Source organism: Castor canadensis, chromosome 7 (genome assembly GCF_047511655.1).
Source record: "Castor canadensis chromosome 7, mCasCan1.hap1v2, whole genome shotgun sequence".
In the NCBI taxonomy this organism is placed as follows: domain Eukaryota; kingdom Metazoa; phylum Chordata; class Mammalia; order Rodentia; family Castoridae; genus Castor; species Castor canadensis.
The window spans coordinates 124,448,332-124,468,312 of NC_133392.1; the positions used below are offsets into that span (position 1 = coordinate 124,448,332).

Here is a 19,981-nt window from a genome sequence, read left to right on the forward strand (position 1 = left end):
AGACCCCAATGGATTTATTCACTGAATTAGAAAATTAAATACTAAAATTTATATGGAAGCACAAAAGTCCATGAATATCCAAAGCAACCCTGAGCAAAAAGCAATGATAGAGTTATACTGGGCTTCAAAGAAAAACAGCATGTTACTGACACAAAAAAAAGAAATGAAGACCAGTGGAACAGAAGACCCCAGAATAAACCCTCACAGCTATAGCCATCTGATTTTTGACAAAGGTGCCAAAAACCTACATTGAGGAAGATAGCTTCTTCAACAAATAGTGTTGGGAAAACTGGTTATCTATATGTTAAGCAAACAAACAAAAAACACTGAAACTAGACTTCAATTCCTTATCCTGTACAAAAAAATCAATGCAAAATGAATCAAAGATGTTAATGTAAGACATAAAGCTTTGAAACTACTACTGGGAAACATATGGAAAACTTTTGAAGATATAGACATAGGCAATCATTTCCTAAACAGGATTCTAATCACCTAGGAAATAATAGCAAGAATTGACAAATGGGACTGCATGAACCTAAAAATCTCTGCATATCAAGACAATTACTAGAACCAAGAGACAACCCACAGAATGGAAGAAAATGGAAGAAAATCTTTGCCAGCTCTTTCTTCATCAAATAAAGGATTAGTATCCAGAATATACAAAAAGCTCACAAAGTTAAAAGAAAAAATGAGCAAATGATCCAATTAGTAAATGGCCAAAAGAATTAAATAGACAGTTCTCAGAAGCACAAATGGCTAATAAACACATGAAGAAATGTTCAATGTCCATAGCCATAAGAAAATGTAGATCAAAGCTACAATGAGATTCCATCTCACCCTAGTCAGAATGGTTGTCATCAAGAAAAGAAACAATACAGGGGGTGAATTGTAAGAACTTCTGCAAATGTACAACAACAATATGATAATTAACAAAGAAAATAATAAGTCCTGGCAAGGAGATGGGGAAAAAGGAAACATCTTACACTGTTGGTGGGAATGTAACCTAGTGCATCCTCTATGGGAATTCAGTATTGAGGTTCATCAAAAAGTTAAAAATAAACCTACCTTATTACCTGGCTATATCACTTGGTTATATATCCAAAGGATTGTAAATCAATATACAAGAGAGATACATGCACAATCATATTCATTGCAGCACTATATAGCCACACTGTAGATAAAGAAAATGTGGTATATATATACACAGTGGAGTATTATTCATAAAGAACAAAATTATGTCATTTTTATGAAAATTGATGGACTACAGGTCATCATTTTGAGTGAAATAATCCAAACTCAAAAAACCAAAAGTCATGTTTTCACTCATATGTGGAATCTAGGTCCAAAATGATACCAATAATGAAAATGGGACATAAATATAATAGGGGACTATGGAAGGGGTGCAGTCAGTGAAGAAGGGGAAGGATAAGAGAGGAAACAAGGAGATTAGAGGTTCAAAGTATATTACATATATATGTATGAAGATGGCTTAATGAAACCCACCAAATACTGTTAGGGAAGGGGGATGGGGAAGGGGTAGTTAGGACAGTTAACAGAGGGGGTGAACTTGTTCAAAGTACACTGTATACATCTATGAAATCTTCACAATGCAACTTCCTTGTACTATTAATGGTAAATTTCAAAAAGCTGTCAATATTAAGATGATCATACATATTCTTAATATTAGGAACTTACTGCTTTCCCCTTCCTATTCTTCTCTTTCTTCCTTTTGGTCATCCTTGGAGGTGAATTATTTTGAAAGCAAAATGATTGCAGTACAACTCTACAATATCTCATGTGATACAGACAGCAATTCTACTTTTAGATTTCAAAGTAATCCTTTGACCAAACATAGTTTTCCTAAGTCAACTTTTTCTTTAAAAAGAAGTCTTCGAGGCAAAAAATACAATAAAAAGTAACCTATGTAAATAAGTAGTAACTAGTGATAATGATTTTGAAACTAATGAGTCCTTAAGAAAACATCATTCATGTCCTTAACTAATTTTCCTTTTTACTTTCTATCTACTTGGACTACTCAACAGAGTTTGAGTTTGAAGAAACATCTGTGATTCAGATATGTTCATGCAAGTACAGTTTTGTGAGTAGAATCAGATTTTAAATGAGATATTATTTGTAAAATCCAACACAAAATATATTGTCTTGGAATAGTCTTGATGTATCTGTGATTATTTAAATCAGATGTGTTTGTGGAGATAGAAAATAGGAATTAGTGAGATAATGATGATAGCAAAGATCATTATTCAAAGACAAAATATTTTTATGAAGTGAGAAGTCCTTTTGTATTTATTCACTCATCTATCCATCCATCCATAGTCAATTTTAAACCATTATGTGACAAGTGCTGGTTGTATCAAGATGAATGCAGAATACTTACTATTCTTCTATGAGAATAATTGGGTGCAGTCTCTAACTTCAAGTCTCCCTGTATTTGGTTCTGGCCAAAGAGACACTAACAGCCAGCATAAAAGGACTGGCACTTGTTGACCAAGGGAAGAGAGGTGCTTGTCAGTGACTGGGAATGAAGGGAATGCTTATTTTCTAGTGTTGCCTAGAATGGTAACAATGAGGATCTGGAGTACTACGGGAAGTTTTAAAATATTTAGTCTGTGCCAAACCACAATTGAGGTATTTGTGTATTTAACTTGATAGAGAGATGAATTATATATGGGAGTATTTTCCCATCCTTTGCTCTATGTGTGTTGACAGATGACCCATCATTCTGTAGAAAGCACATGCTATGGGGATTACTGAAATGTTCCGCAGGTATTTTACTTGTAGGATTTTCATTTTATATGCTGCTGTCTTTTCATTGCAGCTGCTTTTTTATTTATTAAAACACAATCACCAAACAGGGAACTTTTCCAGACTCCCTTTTCTTAAAGTGGCATTTTAGAGCTCAGGTCAAATGCATTTTTAAGTGAATCTATAGTTATTCCAAGATTTGTCTTTTTGAAGCATAAGAAAAGCCTTGACTAGCTCAATTTAGTAGCCCACAATTCCACTACAAATTCAATTCTAATTAAGAGAGAAAATATATTGTTTTATTTAAAATAGAAGGCCAAAAGTACATAATTCTATGCCAATTGTCACAGCTTACAACCAGATTCTGTGTATGTTTCTGTGAATAATCTTGGACATATCCATATATTCTTTCTTGGCCATCTATTCAGTCACATAATTTTGCTGGTTTCTTAATTTTCAAGAGCATATCAGATCTATATTTCACTTGGTTGATTATAATAATATAGGATTAATGTTTTAATTATGCTTGGAATATCCACTTTTGAATTTTAACAGTTTGACAGAGTGGAATCTCTAATTCTTTGCTGTCTTATAAAGAAAAGTATAGGCATAAGAAATAATATTAATAAAGTCTACCTGTGGATATATAATTGATTAATATTCTTATTCTTGGACCAAGTTAGATAATCTGAGAGCTGCATAGCTGGACCATGCTTGTTATCTTGGTGCCTCACAGAGCTGCTTTGTTTCATTTTCGTACCATGGTTTTCTGTCTTCATTTTATCTTATTTTCTTAATTATATTTGAATTATATATGTTTCTATAAATCACCTCAAATTCACTTTGGACCTATAAGAACTACAAACCCATATGCACAAACACACATACAAAATGTCATTTTGGCCATGAAGATCAAAGATCCAGGGAATTAACTGAATTATTCCCTTTCTATCCAAATGTTTGCATTAAAACAAATAGTTTATTTTCTGGTATTTCTAGATTTTTAAAATGTAAAAGTGGATATATTGGTCCAATTTTTGTTCAAAGTAAGTGTGCATTGAGTTTTGGAATGGACAAAAATCTCTGACTACCAGAGGGCAAGATTTAGATTTTACTACTAGGTTTGCTTTTTCTCATACCCACAATTTTCCCTGAAAGGCATCCCTTCTCCTAGAATTCTAGAAGATCCTTGTTGAAGATCCAGTGAGACATAGCTTTGTTTGAATTCTAGTTTTTTTATTCAGGAGCAATATGACATTGGTGTATTTCTAAACTCTTCTCTGTCTATCAAATATTTTGTCTTTAAAAGCAGGCTAATATTATATCTCAAGATGATCATAAAGGTTAAACAAGTTAATTGGTTTTGCATAAATCTGAAACACAGAAAATACTCATTAATTGTAACTGATGGATACTATTACCATAATGACCACTACTAGTAGTCTTCTTTACCTTTATATCTACTACCTACCTTCCTTGAATACCAATTCAAGATTTTTACCACAATTTAACTCATCTATTCAATTCAAGTACTGTGCCAAGAACATCTACACAATGAATGGCTACTCTCTCTGTTAGAGAGAAACAAAATTTCAGATGGTGGCAAATACTATGAAGAAAACAAAACAGGGAATGGAGAGACTGACTTTAGTTAGAGGTCTAATTTCAATTAGGAGATTAAGAAAGACTCCTTTGTGGGGTGGCATCTAGAATGACATCTGAATGATGATAAGGAGCTAGATATGAACATTCAAAAGAAGAGGGAACCACGAATGGAAAAGCTTTAGGATAGTTCTAAACTTGGTATAGTTCAAGAAGAGAAAGAAGACCAGTGGGTGTAGAGGACAAGAGAGAAAGAGGGAAGTGCAAAAAAAGCACAGTGATGAGTTTGACTCTTCTTTTCTTTTTACAATGGGAAGGTATTGGAAATCTTTAAGTAGGAATGTGAAAGTATCTGATATTAAGTTTTAAATTTTTTTTTCCTTAAAATTCTGGCACCATCTTCCTGTACTTTCTCTCTGTTAAGAAATTCCTTTATCATCCCTCCATCATTTGGTAAGCTCTTAACTATGCATCTATCAACTCACAACCCAAATGTGCCCAATTGACACTATTTTGCCTGATGCAATCTTTCTCTGTGCTTTAGTTATATGTGCAAATACTTCTGTCCTAGCACTCAGAACACTTACTTCTTATTGTGGTAAGGATGCCTTTCTCTCTTGCAAGACTGAATTTCTCAAGTGTGTGTTTTGGGTTGTAGGAGGAGTGATTGTGTCTTACTCATCTCTGCATTTTTAGTACTTAGCAAGATGCTGCAACAGAGAAAGGTACTGAATGCATTGTTTGAATTTAACATTATCTACATAGAGCTGCTTTGACTGAGTCAGAAATTGAACATTAACTAAATTTTGAACTGGAGGTAGTCAGGTAGAACATACTACCCTCATGACTCTTGTTAAGGCTGCATCTATAGGCTGCTGTACATTCAAAGAAACTTTTGATCAGCTGAGGCTTTGCTGACCCCAGTTATATGAACACTGGTATAGGTACATTGTAATTGATTTTAAGTATATAGAGATGAAGTTTCTGCCAAAACTAAGCCACAAAGTGCAAAGTCCCCACCCTACGTTCTGCCTTCTTCCAAATATGCATTCATAATGCGGGAAATCTGTCTTCAGCAAGCTGGTGGACTTGGGGTGGACTGGAACTCATTTTTGAGAAATATCACATTCCGTAAGGTCTCAGCCCAAAAGGACAGAAACTGCTGATAAATTTATTCTCCAAGTCATTGCCATCTTTGGGACTGATGCAATCCATGCTCTCTAATAAATCTTCCATTAAGGTCTCTTCCTCCATTTGCCCTTTGATCCCATCACCTTTGTGTTCACACCATGGGATTTATTTTTTTCCCCTCTTCTTTTTCCTCTTATTGCTGTAACTTGTCAGCTTGCAGAACATTTTCTGAGTCTTCTGCTTTAAGGCATTCCAATTTGTGAAGAAGGGCCTTGCCTCCCTAGCCACCTATTGTCAAAGCCTTCTTCGTTTTACACTTAACACCACTTTCCCATGTCCTCAAATTCCACATCTAGTAGAGGATTCCTCCTAGTACTCTTCCACAAAGTATTGGGCTGGTGGTGAGAGCTTTTGATATGAAACCAGCTGCTATTCAGTATTCTTTTCTGAAAGAGGAATCTTACCCTTTTCTTCAATTTAGTTAATACTTCCATTATGTGAACACTGATAACACTAACCTAGATTTTCTTCTTCCTTTGGTTCCATTTTAGGCAAGGCAGATGCCATAGGTATAATGCAGGAAAAAAATGACTTGGAGAAGTAGAGCACATGAATGATACATTTGCTTGATTAATTCATTATTCCTGTCTTCAAATACCATCTCACTCCCTACAACTTGGTTGAAGCTCCTCTTTAGAATCTTTACAAATCATTCACATATAAAACTTATACTTTAACTACAGTTACTCAGTTACTTTGCATATAGCATAAAACTCTCACTGCTTCCCCTTGTATATACTACTCCTTCTGAGTGTGAATAAAATGGAATTTTTCCTACTGTCAAGATTTAGTTCGAAGCCAGAAATCCTTCCCTGATTACCTCAACTGTGTCTCCTGTGAGGAGTTTAATATGTCCATAGAGGCAGGATAAAATTCTGTTAAAGCATTAGCCTCTACAGTTAAGGCCTCTAACAAGTTCCCACTAACTGATGTCATCTTAAATGACATCTTTCACATCTCTCCTACCACACTCTATTTCTTATTTAACTTAAGAAGCAAATGAATGTCTTAAAGATGAAATAGCTGCCTGTATGTGTGGTTTGAGGCTATACTAAGACTTGAAATTTTTTCCCTTATTGGCCTTTGATTAAAGTTTTGATGATAACTTATAAAGCTAATAACATTATAATGAAATTCTTAGAATGTAAACTTACAGACTTTGGAATCTTAGAATTTCAATTATAGAGAAATGCTTTTATGATCAGTTAGCTTAATCTTATTTTGTTTTTTATACAATCTTGTTTTCCAGTTGGAGAAATTGCTTTTCGTAAGATAAATGAGTACAAAACCACATATGGAATTCAAATTTTCCTTATCAGCATTATTGTTCAACAATATAATTCTAATTATTTAAAGTAAATTTGGTTTACTGTGAGTTTTTTATTGTCTGTAATTAAATTGGTGATATATAAGTATATACAATACAGTTTCTTTAGTTGCTAACAATAGAAATCTATTCACTTAACTGAGGCAAAAGTAAATATAATTAAGGTATATTGGGGATTCACAGAGTCAATAGGAGATGGAGACCCAGACCTGAGTGTGAAAAGGAAACAAAGAGCTTTAGTACCAGAGAGAATAAGTCATACAAGTGGCCTTGAGTGGAACAGTCTGGTCAGAAGAGAAAAGAACACCAAATTTTTCATTATTTTCTTTCTGCTACCAATGTATATTCCACAAGGGTATATCTGATTGTCCTAAATAGTAGCATGTTCTTTGGCAAGGGACAACAAGGTCTTTTTTCCCTGTGGCCCCAGAAATCTATACCCAACAAGAAAAGAGTCAGTGAAATACAGGAAATAGTTTGATTTGGAGGAGGAAATATGTGCTGAAGAGCCAAAATTTATTAATGCCCACTATGCCAAGAATCCTTCATTCATATGACAGGAACTGGATAACACTAATAGTTTCCAACTGTATCCCACTGATATATGTCAGGAGCTTGACCTATATTTTGTTATTAGATACTTTGAATAAGCATACAAGAATAATCTATCATTCCCATTTTATGAATCAGAAAATGGAAGGTAAAAGAAGATAAGTCAGTTGGCCAACATTAAATGCCTATCAAACCTTGGTTTCTAAGGCAGATCTGTTTGCATCTAAAATCTGTTTTCTGGCTAATGCTGTGAACATTCATGCTTATAAAGAGGATAATACAATTTTTGCACCTAGAAAATGCCATGTCTTAGAGAAATAGGAGCAGCGGGAAACCAATGGCACTTTTGCCTGCAACAGCCACCTCTCCCCCTACCTCCACCGCCAGAAATCCACGGGACTTATTCCTTCACTGTATTCAAATGTTATTGCAGCAGAAAGGCCTTCCTTAACAATCCTACCATCTCCTTTACTTTCTTCCCTTCAGGTGTCTGTTTTCTTCACAGTACTTTTATTTTATACCCTAATTTATCTTCAGAATCAAGATAAATTTTTATTTGGTGAATTTATTTGATGAATGAACAAAACAAATATAATTGAGAGAACAATTATTTGCTCTACCTCTAGCCCTCCAATGTGTCCAGTCATTTATTTGGCCCAGTCATTTATTTCTCTAGGCTTCAGTTATAAAATGAGAAGTTTGAACAAGATTAAATTCAACCCCTCTTTTCCCCATTTCTTGCCATTCAAATTCCATTTACCTGTTTGTTTGGTTTTGCAGATTGCGTTTCTCTCCTAGCTTTCTCTTGAAGAAAGCAATTGGTAGCTAGCAAATGTTTGAAAGACATTGGACTAGATTATTCCTTAAGTCTCAAATGTCTATTAAAGTGTACAGATGTATCTCTATAAAAGTATTTAGATTATAAAGTATCCCAAACAGATAACAAAGAAAGTCTTCCAAAGAACAATTATGCATTTCTTACTGGAAAAAAAGTTCCTCACCACCTAAACTTTTGAATCCCAAATTTCAGGAAGCTGGTAGATGACTTGCAAAGTTCATTTACTCATTTCAATTACCAAAAGCTCTTGACTGAGTCCATTTTATTATTTTAATTAACATAATAACCCTGAAAAGTGGGAAGTTGTGAAATACATGAATTCAGAGCTTCTAAGATTAATAAGTCTACTGAAGTATGAAAGCTTTTCACATAATTTTTAACTGTGTGAAAAACAGTGGTGTAGAAAGGAAGCTGTGCCATTCACAGGCAGATGATGGGCACTGAGAAATTGATTTAGAGACTATCTTTCATGTGATGAAGGCCAAATGTCAGAGTTGACTCCTTGAATCAGCATTTCAATTGGTTACTCTTTGAGGAAATGACATAATAGAGTATCATAGGTGCCCCCTTGAGAGCCAGTGGCCTTTGTGTATAGTTAAGTCCCTCAGAATATGCTTAAATCTATTAATGGCTCTTCAATACCTTTAGAGTCTTTACTTCACAATATGGATAACATGTTGTGCTGTCTGTTCTTACCTCTACTTTCTTCTTCTACCTTATTTTTGCTATTCTCTACCATTTTCACTCTCTCATTCATTCATTCCATCATAATTATTTATTTGAGTTTTACTAGGATTAGCCACTAGGGTTTAATGGTATACAAATAGAGACATGGACCCACTCTAACAGAACAAGGAAAAGCAATATTAAACTATAATGAAACTTGATGCATGTTATCATAGGGTTGTACAGGGATCATGGGGCCAGGGGTGGGATGAAGTGTGGGTATAAATAATGTAGGTGGAGTAAGGGTTTGTCAGAGGAAGGGAGACCAAACATAAGTAACTCTTGCCATATGGAGATTTTCTGGGGAGCTTAAATGTTAGTTTGGCAACCCAGCTCACTGGTGGACTCACTCCCATCTATGTCTGGGACTCAGTCCCACCCTGCAGATAATGAATAATAGACTTTGTTAAGAAGATGAAGACTCTTTCTACCTCTGGAACTTTTTTTTTCTCAGAACCACAACTAAATGCTGACCTAACATGATCTTCTATCAACATGGTGGACCTTTGCTTTGCCCTTATCTCTGACTCCTGTGTCAGTCTCAGTTTCTAAGCCCCACTTGTTCTGATAACCTGATGCTTATTAACCAAATTCATTGTGCTCAGATCTTACAGCTGTTGTACTACTACAGTAGTTCTTCTGGTACCATTAGGCAAGACCTCCTTTCTCTGTATCTGACATCCCCAGGACTGTGCCATATTTTAGTTTGTTCTTCCCTCAGTGCTTTCCTCCACAATCTAGATGCCATACATCACCACCTGTCATTTCTGTGCATTCACAGATCATCAGATTCTTACCACTTTTCACATGGAGCAATGCCCCAACCTTGGCTTCCTCATCAGCTGCCAGGAGAATGTCAACCTGGAGGATATCTCCTGAAGATTCCCATGATACTCCCCATGTATCCTGCCAGCCTTTCATTCCTGGTAGAGTAGAACTCCTTCTTGGTTTTCTTTATTGCTGTAAGAGGAGAATAATTTCTCCATGATCTTGCTTGAGGGCTGGTATGTATATCATCTTTGTTAAGGAATACTACTCTCTCTTCATCTCACTTATTTTGATCACATCCACTCAAGGCTGTGATTTTATCTCCTCCCCCCTGCCTCCTGGAAAACTGAGCATCACTTGTTACCCATGTCCACTGCTCCTCCTAACTTTTCTCCCTGACTGCTTCCTTAGTTGCTGACACAGTCTTCCTCCTCTCCTGTCTCTTGACCTTGGAAACCTAGTTTTTGGACCAACTCATTTTTCACATTGCTTTTTGGCCAAGCTCCCTGGATTTGGCAACCTGAAATTTAGGCCATTTCCTGGCTTCCTTGGACTGTAGGTCATTTGAATCTACTCTTATGATCTACTCCTTGGTCTTTCCAGTGGGAGCTCAGTTTACTTCATGCAGTGCACATGTAGTTCCTGTGCTGAGATTGGGGTGTTGGAATGGATGACAGAGATTAAGGAAGATACTAAGTCAGATAAGGGTTCCATATGGTCCTGTTTCCAAGTACTCTCACAAAACTTTGGTCACACCTAGCCTTTAGTACTTCACTCAGTGAGTGCAGGGAGAGCAATCTGTAACCATTCTCTGCTGAGTGCCATTTTGATGAGACCCTGACCATGACCACCACTGCTCACCCCCCCTTGATGAACCAGACCAATCTCTACATATACATGGTAAAGATCTCATAGTAACTCCTACATAGTAGGGATCAGTGACAGTGACTCTCTCCCTCAATGAAATCGGAGCACATTCAGAAGCCCAGGTTTGGGGGAGGTCAAGAAGTTATTTTAATTAGGTTAAATTTGAGATGATTTTGAAACATCCAAAGGGAGAAAGTAGGTTGGCAGATAGATAGAATGACCATATAATTTATCATCCCAACTGACAATGAACAGGAGAACTAAATATAAAAGTGTGTATATTTTTAGATATTCAGGTGTTTTTTTCTTTTTACAAATTATTATCATATTATTGTTGCACTGGGAGTACATTGTGACATTTACAAAAGTGCTTACAATATATCTTAGTTATATCCACCCCCTCTATCATCCTTTATGCCCCTTCCCCCATTCTTAGAATAGTTTCAACAGGTCTCATTTTTCCATTTTCATAGATGAGTACATAATATTTCCACCATATTCTCCCTCCTACACCCCTTCCTTATATCCCCCCGACTGGTACCCACCCCCAGATAGGACCTGTTTTACCTTCCAGTCCTCTGTTTTTGAAAAACAGCTATTTTTGTTTGTTAAAGATGCCTATAGTTTCATTATGACATTTCTATGTATATATGAATTATACACTGAATTGGTTCATCCCCTCCATTTTCCTCCTTTCTACCTTAGTCATCTTATGGTGATTTCAACAGGCTTAAAAATTCCGTATTCATTCTTGTATAGAAAGCACATCACTCATATTCTCCTTCTTTACTTCATTCGTTTACACTCCTCAGAATGTTAGTGCCCTCCCCTTAATATGACCAGTTTTTCATCTTTGTCCATTGTTGTTTCATTTTGATCAGTAGAATTTTTTGCCTTGGTATTATACCTGTACACACATAGTGCTTAAGTCAATGTAATTCCTCCTTCACTACACTTCCTTGCCCCTTTCCCCCATCCTGTGTTGTTTAACAGTTTTCAGCATGTTTCCTTGTGTCTTGTTCCTACACAGATATGATGTATTTCATAATTGTTTGCTATCTTTCTTTCCTTCTTTTCCTATTCCTTTTGTCTCTTCTACCAGCCCCACTTTTGGAAACATGGTCTGTTATATTTCTATCTATATATAATATCTCTTATATTTGTATTGGGCCTATATTCCACATGAGAGAAAACATGTGGACTTTGGCTTTCTGAAACTGGCCAAGTTCACTTCAGTTTATGCTTTCCAGTTCCATCCATTTATCTGTAAATGACAAAATTTCATTCTTCTTTATAGCTGAATAAAATTCCATTGTATATAAATACCACATTCATCAGTTGTGGGGCATCTTAGCTGTTTCTATAGCTTGACTATTCCACATACTTTTTTATATTAGCATACATTAATAATACTAGGCTTTTTTATTGTGATAATTCCCTAGATGCATATAGAGTACTTTGAATAAGTCCACCTTTTCCATTATATTCCCATACTTCTCCCCCCTCCCTGCTTTTTCAAACAGTTGTTGGTTTGATTTGCAAAACATTTATTTTCAAAATCTATTTTTCAAGAAGAAATTCATTCTAAAAATGCACCCATGTATATTAATTTGGAAAAACTTGTTTATACTTATTTTGTTAAAATCCAGTGGTTATTTTTTTCTAGTGGTATTACAGTTTGAACTCAAGGCTTCACACAGGCACTCTACCACTTGAGCTACTCCTCCAGCCCTTCTTTCTCTGGTTATTTTGCCCAAGCCACCACACCTAGCAATTGGTTGAGTTGGAGTCTCCCAAACTTTTTGCCCAGACTGGCCTTGAATCATGATCCTCCCTATCTCAGCCTCCCAAATAGCTAAGATTACAGGCATGAGCTACTGGTACCTAGCAGACCAGAGGTTAATTTTTAATATGCATTTAGTGTTTTAGCTCAGTACCTTAACTACACCTATATCTAATATTATGTCACTGGTATTTTTATGCAAAAATATTTTTTCTGGTATGATCTCATCATTTTAGGTTTTGATGGCATTACATTCATCTTTGTAGAGTTGCATTTTATGGTTAGTAAGTTTGAAATTGTTGGCCTATTTTGTTGATTTTTCTTTATAGACCATACTATTCCTAAATTTAAAAAATCATTGTCTTTATAGGTACTGAGGTACTTGGTATACTAATAGAAAAGTCCTATAAGTAAGAGGACATTCTCAAGTATAATTGTTTTAGTTTTAAAATATACAAATATTGATATGGATAAATATTTCAATTCAAATATTTTCATAGTTACTATCTCTAGTGCTCCCTTCAGAGAATTTTTGATTCTGTGTAAAATTTATCAAATAAAGTATCTTGTCTTGATTCTTTCAAATGTTCATCAAATGTAGGTGCTATAAAACTGTTAGCTGTTTCAATTTCATTCCACTTTGGTACATGTAAATATCCAATTTAAAATACGCTATCTAAATGATAGAGTATCAACAATATCAAAATACATAGCATATATGCAGATACAATATATATTGAAATCTGTTTAATAATGGGATCAAGAGGGAAGGGGTAAGGGAGAGTAATGGAAGGGTTGAACTGACCAAAGTAAAGTATATTCACAGCAGGGATACATTGAGAAATCCCTTTGAACATTGGCTTAGAAATTAATAATGAAAGACAGGACTGTAAAATAGGTACAGTATGGGGGGTACTTTTAGAAGGCAGGAGGGTGAATGGAGATGACGGTAATGGAATATGGTTGATGGACTTCATACACACATACAAAATAGAATGAGGAAAACTCTTGCAATTGCTTTAAGTGGGGCAGGGAGAGGGTTGAGGTGCAGAGATGGTGAGGGGATCTAACCAATGTACAATGTAAGCCTATTTGGAATTGCCACAATGAATGCCTCCTGTACAACAAATATATCCTAATAAAAATTTTTAAATATATGAACTTTGTCAAGCAATTATCTTCATAAACTGTGACATCCCAAAGTATAATCACTGAGTTTCCAAATACTTTATCAAATTTTGCTTTTATCATTCAATTTGTGCATTTCCTTTCTTGCTCTTGTAAAGACAGATGTCATGTCTTCTTGTTGACAAACTTTGCTTTTAATAATTGCAACTTGAAAAAAACCTTTAAAAATTGAGGTACTTTGGTACTTCATTAACAGAATATTTGACTAAAGATTTCCAATTTATTTTGGACAAAATGCAGCCAAAACTTAGGCTAACAACAAAAAATACAAAGTCAACATTAAAAGAGTGATGTAAGGCTGCAAATTTTCTGAAATCCCACTGATGGAAACACTAAAGAGAAAAAAGCAAGTTTACCTTCTTGAAACTTAGGAAAAACAATTTTCAGGTGTAATTTAATGTTACCTTCATACAAAAATTGTACAGTTCAGTTTTGTGAACTGTACAATTTAACAACTATGGATGTAGAAAACAGATTCTTCTTCAGATCCAATTATGAACTCTGTGGACATGTCAAACCAAAATAAGTTTCTGCTTCATAGGTTTATTGATTTGATATGTACATTTGCTTTCATCCAAAATTTTTATTCATATTATCCTGACAAAAATAGTTTTATCCTTAATGTTGATTTTTTTTGACTGAATTAGCTGTGTCGTTCCCATTAAGAAAGTATTTTACCCTCAACAGAATGAATTTCCAAAGCTTTACTTTGATTCCATGAATTGGATTAAAATAATTGAATTACATTGGAATTTAGTTAAGTGTTCCTGTTTGAAACATCTGATCAACACTGATATAAAACTGCTGGCTCAGTTTTTCTGCTAATTGACAAGAGACATTGTCAGCTACCATTTTATACACAAGAAAACTTGGAAATGATCACAATTATTTTGGAACTGTTGTGTACTGTAAATAACATACCACATATCACTTTTGAAGTGTAGTTTTTCATTTAGAGAACATAACAATTCTAAAAGAATTTTAATCACTTTCCTTCTATGCTTCTATTTTTATATTCACTAACTATAGTATTTGGACATATTCTTAAAAAATAACTATTAATTATTTAAGAAGATGCTGATGTTTCTTTAGATGATTCGTGATTTCTGGTTTTTATGTGGTCATGTTATCAGTACAGACACTGCAGTGTATCACAAATATTGATTTTTATACAAGTTATGTATTTATCACTACATGTCATGAGAAATGAAAAGTTATTAGTCAACTTTCCTAAAATGTACACTTTTTATTTTTGAGTTCACTACTGGTGAAAGGGTAATAAATGATTTTTTTTTAAAGTGTATCTAAAAACAAATATATCCCACCAATTAGAGACCTGAAGGTTGAAGCATGGGTCATAGGACAATTGACTGGTCCAACAGGGCTCAAATCTTTTGAAATCCCACAAATGGGACAATTAGTACCAATTGTCCTATGGTACAAACAACCCACAGGGGTAACACCTGTGTCTACTTCCCTTACCATTTGGACCTGAAGGAGTAAACAGCCCTCCTGTATCTGTGTGCAACTTATTTTTTATCAGACAGCACCATCTACATGAAAGGAGGATACTGAGAACATTGTAACTGGAAATATCCAGGAAGAGAAAAACGGAGTCATCACTGGCTTTCTTTCATAAAGATATGTTTAAATTGTTCCCTTCTCTTGTTACCCTTAGTACCCTACCCTGACCTACACTGTTCATTTCATGTCCTGAGTACATGGGGTGAACTTGGAATTTACTGCGTCTGCAAAAGACAAAGCATGATGCCAGCTTACCATCACACAGAGCATGATGATAGCCACAATTACCATTTAATGAATACCTATTGTGTCAGCTACCGATTTCTAATCTTCACAACAAATCCATGATATTGTTTTCATTTTATGGATGGGGAACCCAGACCCATGGCTACTTGACTAATGAATAATGGAAGTGAGTTAAGAGCCCAAGTCAACACTCTTTCTACTATATTAATGACTACATTTCTAAAACGTATTCAGAGCTGAAATTGAACACAACTGTGTCTATTTGTTCCATATCCAACTCTGACATTCATTTGAAATAATCAAATGCTTTCTGTGTGCTAGGTTTCATTCAATATGACTACAAGGAGATTCCAGTCTAGTGACTTCACAATCTGTACATTTATTATTGTTCCATCATGGTGCAACAACAAAACTACTCATATACAAAATTTCAGGGCAAGCCTGAACCATTGCAGCTAAGGCCTGTTACCCCACCTCAAACAGCTAGCATTCTGTTATAACCTCATATATCATCCTGTTCCCAGTAAATGACAGTTCTGAAAACACAGTCTTTTTCACCTAAGAGCTTTCCAACTACCCTGAGATGGTCATAGGGCATTTTGCAGTAGCCACATTTTATACAGAGGTGCAATGAGGGCAAGACTGTACAGCAAAAGCTTAGCCTTGAATCCAAATCTGAGCTTCTTGTTCAGTTGTCTTCTTGTTGCCTCTCTGGATTCTGGATTGGAATAGATAGAGTATGTGATTTATAGTCTTTCCTTGGGAGCTGGTGGAATGACTCAAGTGGTAGAGTGCCTACTTAGAGGGGGTGCCTTTCTCTGGAGTTTCTGGCTGTGTTGGCATTCTGCCAGCAGTGTACCACAGATAGGAACATTGTTGCTGTCCACAAGGGGACTAACCAGACTCAGCTATGTTCTAGCTCTAAATCAGCCAAAGTAATTGGCTTTAATTTTAATTTTTTAATGGCTTGGAATTAATAGAAGCAGCTGCTGCCACAGTGTGTGGGTGTCCTTCTCCAGAAGGCACTGACAAAAAAATCCCTAGATATAAAATAAACTGAAAAATAAACAACACAGTGTATAGGACCAAAAGGTTAATTCAAGAAGCGAGCAGTATCTTTTTGTTATCAAAAACTCTGCTGGCAATATTCAGCACTGTCTCTCTCCTTCCACCCCTAGTACCCGTCAGCCCCTGATAAAATAGTAATCTGATTAGACACGGGGATGTAAAAATGTATTGACCATATCTGAGTACTCCCTCACTCTCTTTTTCTCCCCCTCCCTGTGACTCACCAGGATATTAGCTGTTACAAAGTACAGAGAGAGATAAGAATAGATGTGCTGGTGACAGGAGCATTATAATTATTTGGGGGAGATAGGATTGGAATTAGGAGTGTGTCCTGTTTGCCTAGAGAGGGTAGATTTATAATATGGGCATCCATGCCAGGCGCTGAGCTGTGCCAGACACCAGAGAGGAAAAGCAGAGTCCAACTGGCTCAGCCAGGGAGAACTTATCCATTATTCAAGTCAAACACAGAGTAAAGGCCATGTGTTGGCATATATGACAGGTGAGAGATTCTGCTGCCCTCATGAAGGGAAGAGGAATAAAATCTTATCTCTGCTTCAAATATACCTGGTAAAGTAGATGCCAGTATGCTTCCTGCTCCTGGATAAATGAAATATGAGAATCAGGAGATTGTATAACCATAATTTCTACATGAATTTCAGGTAGTACAACCATGGTGTAGTGGTAAGAAAATTTACTTACTAGTCAGATATTAGTGTACAGCAAACAGCACACCATTGGCATACAAAGGCGTGCTTAATATATATGTGACTTCCTTTGGTTTTCGTACCTGTGCTAGTTCTTAAAACCTGAAAAGACTGATTCTTTTCTATTTCCCTTTTGCTAATTAGAGGAGAAAATTTGTGTCTCCTATCAAAGAATTCTCTGTGTTTAGAACTTACCTGTCTATATCCATATTTTCTGCTTGATTAGAGAGAAAATTAGGGCTCTTGTATTTCAGGGATACTAAGGAGAGTTTAGAGAGCTTTGTATATTCCATTGTTTTCTGAGATTTTCTTCTTCCTTGTGTTCTAGTAACCTCCAAAATGATGCTTTGTTAATTTACCTGATGAATTTGGAGAGAAGGTGATAAATGGGAGTGAAGTAATTGTTCATTCACTTAGTAATCATAAATTCATTCATTCCTTCATTCATTCAAAAGCATGTGTTGAACACTTCTTCAGTGTCAAGCATTGTGCTAAGTGCTGTGGATTTTGAGACAAATCAGAAACACAGCAGTATATACAATTAATATTTCTAGCAATGAGTTCATCCTGGAGTTACTGACAAAAATTCAAAGAGAAAATAACATTTGAGCTGGGCCTTAATTCTCTACGATAGGGATACACTACGTAGAAAGGCAAGGAGGTTTTGGGGAATATCATATATTTGGGTCATGACTCATAGATTCACATGTATACAATGTACACATATTAGTGTGGCCGAAATTATTTACTCACAAATATATTCATTTCTCTAATTCATCAACATTTTTGACCACCTCACCTATGTAAGGCTCTGTATAGGTCCTGGAATACCAGTAATGCCCTCAAGGAGAGCTCAGTCTTAACATTGAAGAAAGGCATATGTTCAGACTAATACAGTGGGATAGAGGCTGTGATAGAAAAGTATAGAGTATGTTTGCTAGTGTGCTGAGTACATACACATATGTATGGGTGTGTGTATGTGTGCATGTGTGTAAACCCACTTCTGTGTACTTGCCTGAATCTGGGAATGAGACTTACAGACCTTCATACATGTGGATATCCTTTTCCATTATCACGATGGACTCAGACAATTATTTGTTCCAAGGGCTAGATCAGTTGTTATTATCTATTCCTGAGAGCATACACACCAGGGTTTGAAATCTTCCTGGGTCTCTTGAAGGATCAGGTATTGACCATTTCCTTCCTGTTGTCTTCTGGAGAGAGTCATGGACATTCTGCTTTGCTTAAAATGGGGTTCTTGACTATATCATCATTTTCACCATATTGTAGGGATAATAGGAATAACTTCAGAATATTTTTGTGAGGATTTAAAGAGTTAATACCATATAAAATTCTTAGAATGGGCTGACACATGCATGCATATAAAAGTACTCTGATAATTATGATATATTGTTTCCTTGGCTTACCTCTTCTGTGCTAAGAAGAATCAGAAGACTGCCTCATCTAATCTAACACCAAGTTCAGGAACTTTCTTTACAGAATCTCTTAAAGCCTCCCATGCTGTCCTCCCCAACAAGGCCAGCTTCTTTACTTTCCCTTCAGCTGAGTGTTGAAGAGTCCCTATGTCTTACTGAGCTAAAATCTGCCTTCCTGTGATACTTACCATTGAGTTTCTAGGATGAGTCTTATTTTCAATTTTTCATGTTTTATCTTATTTTACTTTTAATAAAAAAGTACTGTTGGAGACTTCTCTGTGCCATCTCTAATGGGGAAGTAAAGAAAGGGGTGACACAGTTCCCATTTTCAAGAAGTCTACATTCTCTTTGCAGAACTATCTAAATATCCATTTGTTTATTGCTCATTATTAGGAGACAAACCAAGTAATAAAACTCCTTTGTCAAAGTAGAGAAAGATGTATGAAGACTGAATACTCAGGGAAGGATTTAGAAGGGAAGAATGTTAAAGGATAAGCATTTATTTAAACATGCCCTTGTTCATTGATTAGTTTATTTTAAAAATATTTATACCTTTGTAAACAATCGACCATATGCCACATCTATGAGTAGAGGTTCACCAAGTGCACCAAAGGCACTTCAGGTGGAGGAAAGATCAAGTACAAAGACATGGAGGTATGGTACACAATAATGTTAAGGAGTTGTAAGCAGTTCCTTATGAATAAAGCATAGGGTTTGAGAATGGAGAGATAGGTGCTGATGCCTGAATAAGGAGATCCCAGAGAGCCTTGTGAGACAAACTGAAATGTTAGGACAGAGAGTTGTTTGAAGGATGTACTGGTGAGAGCACTTATACTTAAGTGGAAGGTAAGGTTATATATAATTTGAGCAGCAAAAGGAAAAGCATTGTGACAAGATACCACAGAGGTTATGAGCACCAAACTTTAGAGCCACACTGGTCTCCATCTAATACAGGATCTGCTGCTCATTAACCTTGCAACCTCAGGGATTTTTTTTTTAACTTCTCTGTGTAAAGGGGATGTTAATAACCCCAGACTCAGTTAATGTGAAGATTAAATGATAATGCATATAAAATACTTAGCTCAATGCCTGAGACATGATGAGAACATAATAAGAAAAATAAAACAGAAATAAATTCCAAGGGAGAAAGATGCATCTCCTCCGTAATCTAAGTCCCCTTTGTCTTTATTCTTTGCATTACTTAAAAGGCCTGATGAATTTGACCTGCTCAGCCCTTCTCAACTAAGTTTCTATTTGTGTCCTTGGAGGTCTGGAAAATCTAAGCCCTGAGCAACATCAAATTCCCTGAATGATTACTCCAGGGCCAATTACTTCCCTTCCCTCTGCTAATCAGTTTAGGTATTTTGACCCATCCAGGAGAGAGAGGAGCTGGGACAG

At 35.8% G+C, this 19,981-nt stretch overlaps 1 protein-coding gene across 4 annotated transcripts in view; it reads left to right on the forward strand.

Moving 5' to 3' along the window:
• Agbl4 (AGBL carboxypeptidase 4) overlaps nt 1–19,981 on the forward strand; it is a 1,287,504-nt gene that overhangs the window by 765,570 nt on the left and 501,953 nt on the right. The window lies entirely within an intron of this gene.